General features: G+C 38.9%; 1 non-coding gene across 1 annotated transcript; it reads right to left on the bottom strand.

Moving 5' to 3' along the window:
* Positions 1-3,379: 3,379 nt before the first annotated feature.
* Positions 3,380-3,486, bottom strand: LOC149494693 (small nucleolar RNA R71). Its single transcript, XR_016321945.1, has one exon. It is a non-coding gene; the product is annotated as a small nucleolar RNA R71 (small nucleolar RNA).
* Positions 3,487-8,489: the final 5,003 nt, after the last annotated feature.

Below are 8,489 nucleotides of genomic sequence, written 5' to 3'. Positions count from 1 at the left end.
TAAACCTCTTGAGGTGATAAAGGTACAAGAACCACCTTTTTCCCCTTATGAATCAAAGAATACCGATTGTAGAATCCATCATGAAGTGCTCTTCTATCATATTGCCATGGTCTTCCCAACAATAGATGTCCAGCTTGCATAGGTACTATATCACACAAAATTTCATCCTCATACCATCCAATGGAAAATGGCACAAGTACCTGTTTAGTCACTTTCACTTCCCCACAATCATTCAACCATTGCAACCTATAAGGTTTAGGATGCTTGAGACAAGTCAAGTTCAATTTGTTTACCATGTTTACACTAGCAACATTAGTGCAACTACCCCCATCAATGATAAGAGTACACACTTTCCCACTAATCAAACATCTAGTGTGAAATATATTCTCACGTTGCTCAAGGCTTTCTTCTTTAACATGCATGTTCAAAGCTCGCCTAGCAACCAAAGCTTCTCCATGTTTAGGAAGTATCAAATTTTCTGAATCATCATCATCATTATCATCAACTAATTTAGGCATATCATCATAATCACTACATTCAGATTCAGAACTAACATTCCCATCATCTTTAACAATCATAACCCTTTTATTAGGACATTGAGATGCATAATGCCCTTTCCCCAAACATTTAAAGCATTTAATTTCTCTAGAAGGGGTTGTAGAGTTAGAAGTACCTTTGTTGCTTTTAAATGGAGTTTGGACAGTTTCTTTACCTTTTGAAGTTGAATCTGTCCTTTGAGAATTAGAACCTCTAAATTCCTTCTTCTCACCTTCTTTAGGCCATTTAGATCCCTATGTGTTGCTGGAATACTTATTGGTGTTGGATCTCCCCTTTTTCTGTCTTTCAAGTTTCATGGCCATATCTACCATCTCCTGTAAGCTTTCATACCTATACATCTCTAAAGCATCAGCAATGTCTTTATTGAGACCTCCAAGGAATTGTGACATGGTGATTTGCTCTTCTTCCTCAATCTTGGCTCTAGCCATGCAAATCTCCATCTCCTTGTAGTATTTGATAAGTGTAAATTTTATAGTGTTTTTAATGTAGTTTTTATTAGAATTTTAGTAAGTTTTTACTTCTTTAATTTAATTTTAAATCACTTTTAGTATAATTGTGTTTAAAAGCTTCCTTGGTCTTTAATCCGCTTGTTCTAAGAGAAAATTGCAGAAATTTGGCGCAGAAAAGAACTTTAGAATGCAAGGCACTCAGCTTCTAGCACGCCCAGCCTGTGCTGGAAGGCACGCCCGTGCTAGAAGCCAAGTAAACCAAAGGAGAGATAGAAGAGAGCACGGCCAGGGTGTGTCAAAAGGCACGGCCGTGCTACAATGGGACCAGGGCGTGTCAAGCATAGCACGCCCATGGCAACTCTAGACAGACTTCCAGAGAAGAGCACGCCTTGCCTGTGCTCTATAGCACGCCCGTGTCTTAGTACTTCACTAGCCCGTGCTACCTAGCACGCCCCGTGCTTCACTAGCCAGACCTCCAGACTACAGCACGCCCAGCCCGTGCCATGAACCACGCCCGTGCTGCCCAGGCGGAACCAGCGTGAATTTAACACGCAAATCAAGCCTTTCTCGCATGCGCCGACTTCAGGGAGTTTCCTAAACACACTAAACAAGACCTGGACCTATTCTTGAAGAAAAAGGAGTCCTAATCAAGAAGAAATCAAGAGCCTAAACAGTTATGATCTCCTATAAAGGATTTTGTGCTAAATAAGGATTCTATTTTCCTAAAAGGAGTCAGACTTGCCTTCAGGATCTCTATATAAAGGGAGGAACTTCTCATAGTAGGGGATCTCATTTTTTTTGTGCAACACTTTACATAATTCTCTTCTTCTCAAAGATTTCAAGCTTCAAATAATTGTGCTAAGATTCAAGGAAGCCATCAACATAGTTGTGATACAGTTTTTATTCTAAACTCTTCATCTTGTTTCTTTCTTTATTATTGTCTTTAAATATAATGAATGATTCAAGTATGATTGAGCTTAATTTAATTACTATGTCTAGCTAAACTTTTATACTAGGGATTTGATGTAATTTAATTCGATTCCAGCTTATAATATTAGATTTATTTTTCTTTGTTCTTGTTATAACTTATTATTGTGCTTAAGGCTTCCGGGCAGAAAAATTCCCCTGGATTGAATTATTTCAATAATCACATTCGGGAGAAGGGTTATTGATATGAACAAGGTAATAATTTACTTGAGAATAATAACTTGATGTGGAAACTATATGGTTTGACTCAAGGGGGGCTTTCATAAGTTAATAAAGTATTAAGTTGTGAATTCATAAAACAACCATAAAACCTAATGATCTGATTCATGTTTAATTTCACTATTAAGATAGGTGATTAAATTGGATTAGAATTGCTAACAATAAATCGGGAGAGCTTGTTAGTAACCTTAGGGTTGTTTTCTCCTACTTGAACAATTAAACTTGATTAATGAACTAATAGAATAAGCTGGATAGAATTAAATGAAATCAAATTCCCTAGTAGCTTAATCCCCTGATTTCTTTTCACCTAAATTTTGTGTTTGATCTCTTTTACTTTGAATTTTATTTACTTTACAGCGAATTCCTTTTATCATCGTCTAAATAATAATAGGTTAACATAATTTTGGTAATTGATAAACAATCCCTGTGGATACGATACTTTCTTACTCTATATTACTTGTTGCGATTTCGTACACTTGCGAAAAAAATAGCTGTCAAGTTTTTGGCACCGTTGCCGGGGATTGGCGTATCAATATCAATACGAATTACCCTGTTATTAATTTAAACACTCTTTCGTTTTTATTTAATTTTCTTTTAAGTGCTATTCCAGGTGTTTTATGCAAAGAAGATCAAGGACGACTGAACCTCTAGTCTTTGACCCAGAAATTGAAAGAACCTTTCGTAGGCACAACGCTGCAAGAAAAGCAAGAGAAATAAAACTCGAACAACAAGCAGACATGGCCAACGAAAACGAAAACAGAAACGAAAACGTAGTTGGACCACCACTTCAACATCCGATCCGTACCTTAAGGGATTATACAACACCTAATCTGAATGGGACAACCTCAAGTATTACAAGACCTAGGGTAGAAGCTAATAACTTTGAGATTAAACCTGCAATTATCCAAATGCTCTCTACCTCGATCCAATATGGAGGTTTGCCTAGTGAAGATCCTAATGCTCACATCACCAATTTTTTGGAAATTTGTGACACATTCAAACAAAATGGTGTTTCTGAAGATGCAATCAAGTTGAGGCTTTTTCCTTTTACTCTTAGGGATAAAGCTAGATCATGGTTACAACCGTGTCCCGCTGGAAGTTTTACCACATGGGACGAATTAGCTCAAAAATTCCTAGCTAAATTCTTCCCATCCTCAAAAACCACCAAGCTGCGTAATGAGATAATGACATTTGCTCATCATGATCAAGAGAGCTTGTACGAAGCTTGGGAAAGATTCAAGGACTTGCTAAGGAAGTGCCCGCATCACAGTTTGCCCAAGTGGCTACAGGTACAAACTTTTTATAATGCATTATCTCCTAATATCAAAATCACTTTAGATGCAGCTGCAGGTGGATCCTTTGAAAAGAAAGGTATTGATGAAGCATATGAGTTGATAGAGGAGATGGCAAGCAACAGCCACTACCAAAACAATACCGAAAGGAGAAGAACCGCAGGAGTCTATGAAATAGACGCCATTACAGCACTCAATGCCAAGGTAGATAACATGGTAAGGAAATTGGACATGTTAACCACTAATCCTGTGAATTCGATTATGCAAGTGTGTGATAGGTGCAATGGACAACATGGAATTGGGGAATGCATCATGGACTCCTTAAATCCGCAGACTTTGGAGCAAGTGAACTATGTGATGAATCAAGGAAGAAAGAATTACCCTTATTCAAATTCATGTGATAACAGGTTAAGGAATCATCCTAACCTATCTTATGGTAATCCTAACAATGCCTTGAATGCACCCCCAGGGTTCCACCCTCCAGAAAAGAAATCTCATGATGACCTCCTCACTGCCCTCTCCAAATCACACATGGAATTCATGAATGAAACCAGGGAGAACCATAAAATCCAGCAAGCTGCAATCAGGAATTTGGAGATTCAGTTAGGGCAGTTCGCAAACATGATGGCATCTCGACCTCAAGGTACGTTACCTAGCAATACTGAAAAGAATCCAAAATAACAAGTGCAGGCTATCACCTTGAGGAGTGGCAAACAATTAGATGAACCACTGAGGAAAGAAAAGGAGGAAAAAGAACAATCAAAAGTGCCTATCATTGATTTAGAGGAAAAAGAAAAGGTAAAACCCTATGTTCCCCCTGTTCCCTTTCCACAAAGATTAAAGAAAGCACAAGATGACAAGAGCTTCCTCAAGTTTCTGGATGTGTTTAAGAAGCTTCAAATCAATATTCCTTTTGCTGAAGCTCTTGCTCAAATGCCTAGCTATGCTAAATTCCTAAAAGATATCTTGAGCAAGAAACGAAAAATTGATGATCAAGAAACAGTGATGTTAACTGAGGAGTGCAGTGCAATTATCCAAAACAAACTGCCTCCAAAGTTAAAAGATCCAGGAAGTTTTTCTATCCCTTGTGACATTGGTAATCTTGACTTTGAAAAGGCTTTGGCAGATTTAGGTGCTAGCATTAATCTTATGTCCTATGAAGTTTTTAAGATGCTAGGTATGGGAGAGCTCAAACCAACAAGGATGTCTTTGCAATTAGCAGATCGTTCAATTAAATATCCTAGAGGGATTGTAGAAGACGTGCTTGTAAAGGTAGGTACATTCATCTTTCCTGTTGATTTTGTTATTCTTGATATTGATGACGACAGGGAAGGATCTCTAATCCTTGGAAGACCTTTTCTTGCAACTGCAAGAGCATTGATAGATGTCTATGAGGGTAAGTTGACTCTTAGAGTTGGACAGGAAAAGATTGTATTTGATGTACTTAAATCTTGTAAACTCCCTATGGATCATGGAGACTATTTTAGAATTGACATAGTCGATGAATGTGTGGAGACCACTTTGCATGTTGAAAATAATGAGTCAAGCATCTTGAATGAAAAAGAAAAGGAACTTCCTAAGCATGAACTGAAACAACTTCCACCTCATTTAAAACATGCATTTCTAGGTGAGAACCATTCTTTTCCTGTTATTATTTCTTCTCATTTAACGCTTGATCAAGAGGAAAGGTTGTTGCAGGTTTTACAAAGGCACAAGAAAGCATTAGGATGGTCTATCTCAGATCTACAAGGAATAAGCCCAAGTGTGTGCATGCATAAAATCTTGATGGAAGAAAACTACAAACCTTCAATCGAGCACCAAAGGCGACTGAATCCTAACATGAAGGAGGTAGTTAAGGCTGAAATTTTTAAACTCTTAGATGCTGGCATCATTTATCCAATTTCAGACAGTAATTGGGTAAGTCATGTCCAAGTTGTTCCAAAGAAGGGAGGTATGACTGTTATTTCTAATGAAAACAATGAATTAATCTCCACAAGAACAGTCACAGGTTGGCGTGTGTGTATAGATTATAGAAAATTAAATAAAGCAACACGCAAAGATCACTTTCCCCTTCCCTTTATTGATCAAATGCTTAAAAGGCTTGCAGGATATCCTTTTTATTGTTTCTTAGATGGCTATTCAGGGTACTTCCAAATACCTATAGCCCCTGAAGACCAAGAGAAAACTACATTCACTTGTCCTTATGGCACTTTTGCCTATAGGAGAATGCCTTTTGGGCTATGCAATGCCCCTGCAACCTTCCAAAGGTGCATGATGTCCATCTTTTCTGATATGGTGGAAAAATTTATTGAAATATTCATAGATGATTTTTCTGTATTTGGTTCTTCCTTCGGTGCATGCCTTCATAATTTATCTTTAGTGATGCAACGATGTGAAGATACTAACCTTGTGTTAAATTGGGAAAAATGTCACTTCATGGTTAGTGAAGGTATTGTCCTAGGGCATAAAATCTCTCAAAAGGGGATTGAAGTAGACAAGGCAAAAATTGAGGTAATTGAAAAACTATCTCCCCCTAACACAGTGAAGGGCATAAGAAGTTTTCTTGGGCATGCAGGGTTTTACAGGAGATTCATAAAGGATTTCTCAAAAATTACTAAACCTCTTTGCAATTTATTAGTTAAAGATGTACCTTTCGATTTTGACAAAGAATGTTTAGATGCTTTCAACAGGTTGAAGAAGGAGTTAATCTCAGCCCCGATCATCACTACACCAGACTGGACTTTGCCCTTTGAACTCATGTGTGATGCTAGTGATCATGCTGTAGGAGCTGTTCTTGGACAAAGAAAAGACAAGAAGTTGCATGTTATCTATTATGCAAGTCGCACATTGAATGATGCACAATTAAAATATGCAACTACGGAAAAAGAACTGCTAGCTATTGTTTTTGCTTTTGACAAATTCAGGGCATATCTAATTGGAGCTAAAACAATAGTCTACACAGATCACTCTGCCATCAAATACTTGCTGGAAAAGAAAGATGCAAAGCCAAGACTCATTCGTTGGGTACTTCTATTGCAAGAGTTTGACCTAGAAATTCGCGACAAAAAGGGGACCGAGAACCTCATTGCTGACCATCTTTCCAGGCTTGAATTGGGGGAAGGAGACACAAGCGAGCTACAAATCAATGAAAGCTTTCCTCATGAGCAACTTCTTCTAGTGGCAAATGCTCAAACCCCCTGGTACGCTGACATTGTTAATTATCTTGTTTGCAAAATTCCTCCTCCCAATTTTTCTTACCAACAAAGAAAAAATTTTTTTCATGATATCAAATTCTACTATTGGGAGGAGCCATTTTTGTTCAAGTATTGTAGTGATCAGCTCTTCAGGAGATGTATACCGGAAACTGAAATAGAAAGTGTCCTTAAATTCTGCCATTCAATGGAATGTGGAGGCCACTTTGGAGCAAACAAGACAGCTGCGCGTATACTAGAAAGTGGTTTGTATTGGCCTAATCTTTTTAAAGATGCTTATAACTATGTTCGTCTTTGTGATCATTGTCAAAGGTTAGGTAACATTTCGAAGAGACATGAAATGCCCCTGAACAGCATCCTTGAAGTCGAAATCTTCGATGTATGGGGTCTGGACTTTATGGGACCTTTTCCACCATCATATTCAAATCAATACATTCTAGTGGCGGTGGATTATGTGTCAAAGTGGGCAGAAGCTGTTGCTCTTCCAAATAATGATGCCAAAAGTGTGATGAGCTTCATCAAGAAAAACATTTTTACAAGGCATGGAACTCCCAGGGCGATAATCACGGACGGAGGTACTCCATATCATCCTCAAACCAGTGGACAAGTAGAGGTCACTAACAGAGAAATCAAAAAGATCCTCGAAACCACTGTTGGACAATCGAGAAAGGATTGGTCCAAAAAGTTAGACGATGCTCTATGGGCCTACAGAACGGCATTCAAAACGCCTATAGGTATGTCTCCATATCGCATGGTGTATGGTAAGGCTTGTCATCTTGCTGTAGAGTTAGAACATAAGGCGTTTTGGGCCATTCAATTTTTTAACTTTAATGCAAAGGAGGTTGGTCAAAAGCGATTGCTACAGCTAAACATGATGGATGAAATGCGCCTTCACGCTTATGAAAATGCCAAAATATACAAAGATCGCACTAAACAATGGCATGATAAGCGCATTATCATGAGGGATCTAAAGGTAGGCCAGCAGGTGTTGCTCTATAACTCTAGACTTCGGTTATTTCCTGGTAAGTTGCGCTCTAGGTGGTCTGGACCATTCACAATCAAGGAAATCTTTCCTCATGGCGCGATTGAAATAGTGGATGGTAAGTCGAATCGAAGTTTCAAGGTAAATGCTCAACGTTTGAGAAGCTATTATAATGAAACCTTTGAACCCATCAAGACTACAATTGGTCTTGCTTAGCCTAAATTAAGATAAGTGCGTCGAGCTTAACGACGTTAAACAAAAGTGCTCATGGGAGACAACCCATCTATTTTTATTAAATTTTCATCCATTTATTTATTTTTATTCCCTATTTTATTTGTCAAAATCCCAAATTTTCTCCATAAGTGTTCTTTTGTTTAGTTAAGAGTTTTTGTAGGAAAAAGTGGAAATCCAGAACCAAGCACGCCCTAGCCGTGCTGGGTGGCACGCCCGTGCCATGAGAGGTGAAGCCAGCATGCCTTAGGCGTGCCCATCAGCACGCCCGTGCCATAGAAAAGAGATTAACACACTTGAAGGTCAGAGGAGAGCATGCCCTAGCCGTGCTAAGTGGCACGCCCAAGTCGCGCTACGAAGCAAGTCTCAACAAAGAAAAATGCCCAAGTCGCGAGCGCGACATTCACAAGCGCGAGTGCGACAATTAGAAAAGAGAGTCAGAAGATTTGCAAGAAAAACTCGCGAGCGCACCTTCCATATGCACGGGCGCGAGCTGAAGTCGCGAGCGCGACATTCATATACGCGGGCGCGAGCTGAAGTCGCGAGCACGACATTCATA

Source organism: Jatropha curcas, chromosome 7 (genome assembly GCF_041381405.1).
Source record: "Jatropha curcas cultivar XTBG-Jc1 chromosome 7, XTBG_Jcur_1.0, whole genome shotgun sequence".
NCBI classification, from domain to species: domain Eukaryota; kingdom Viridiplantae; phylum Streptophyta; class Magnoliopsida; order Malpighiales; family Euphorbiaceae; genus Jatropha; species Jatropha curcas.
The sequence above is the reverse complement of the archived record's forward strand: the minus strand, read 5'-3'. Positions and strand labels throughout refer to the sequence as shown.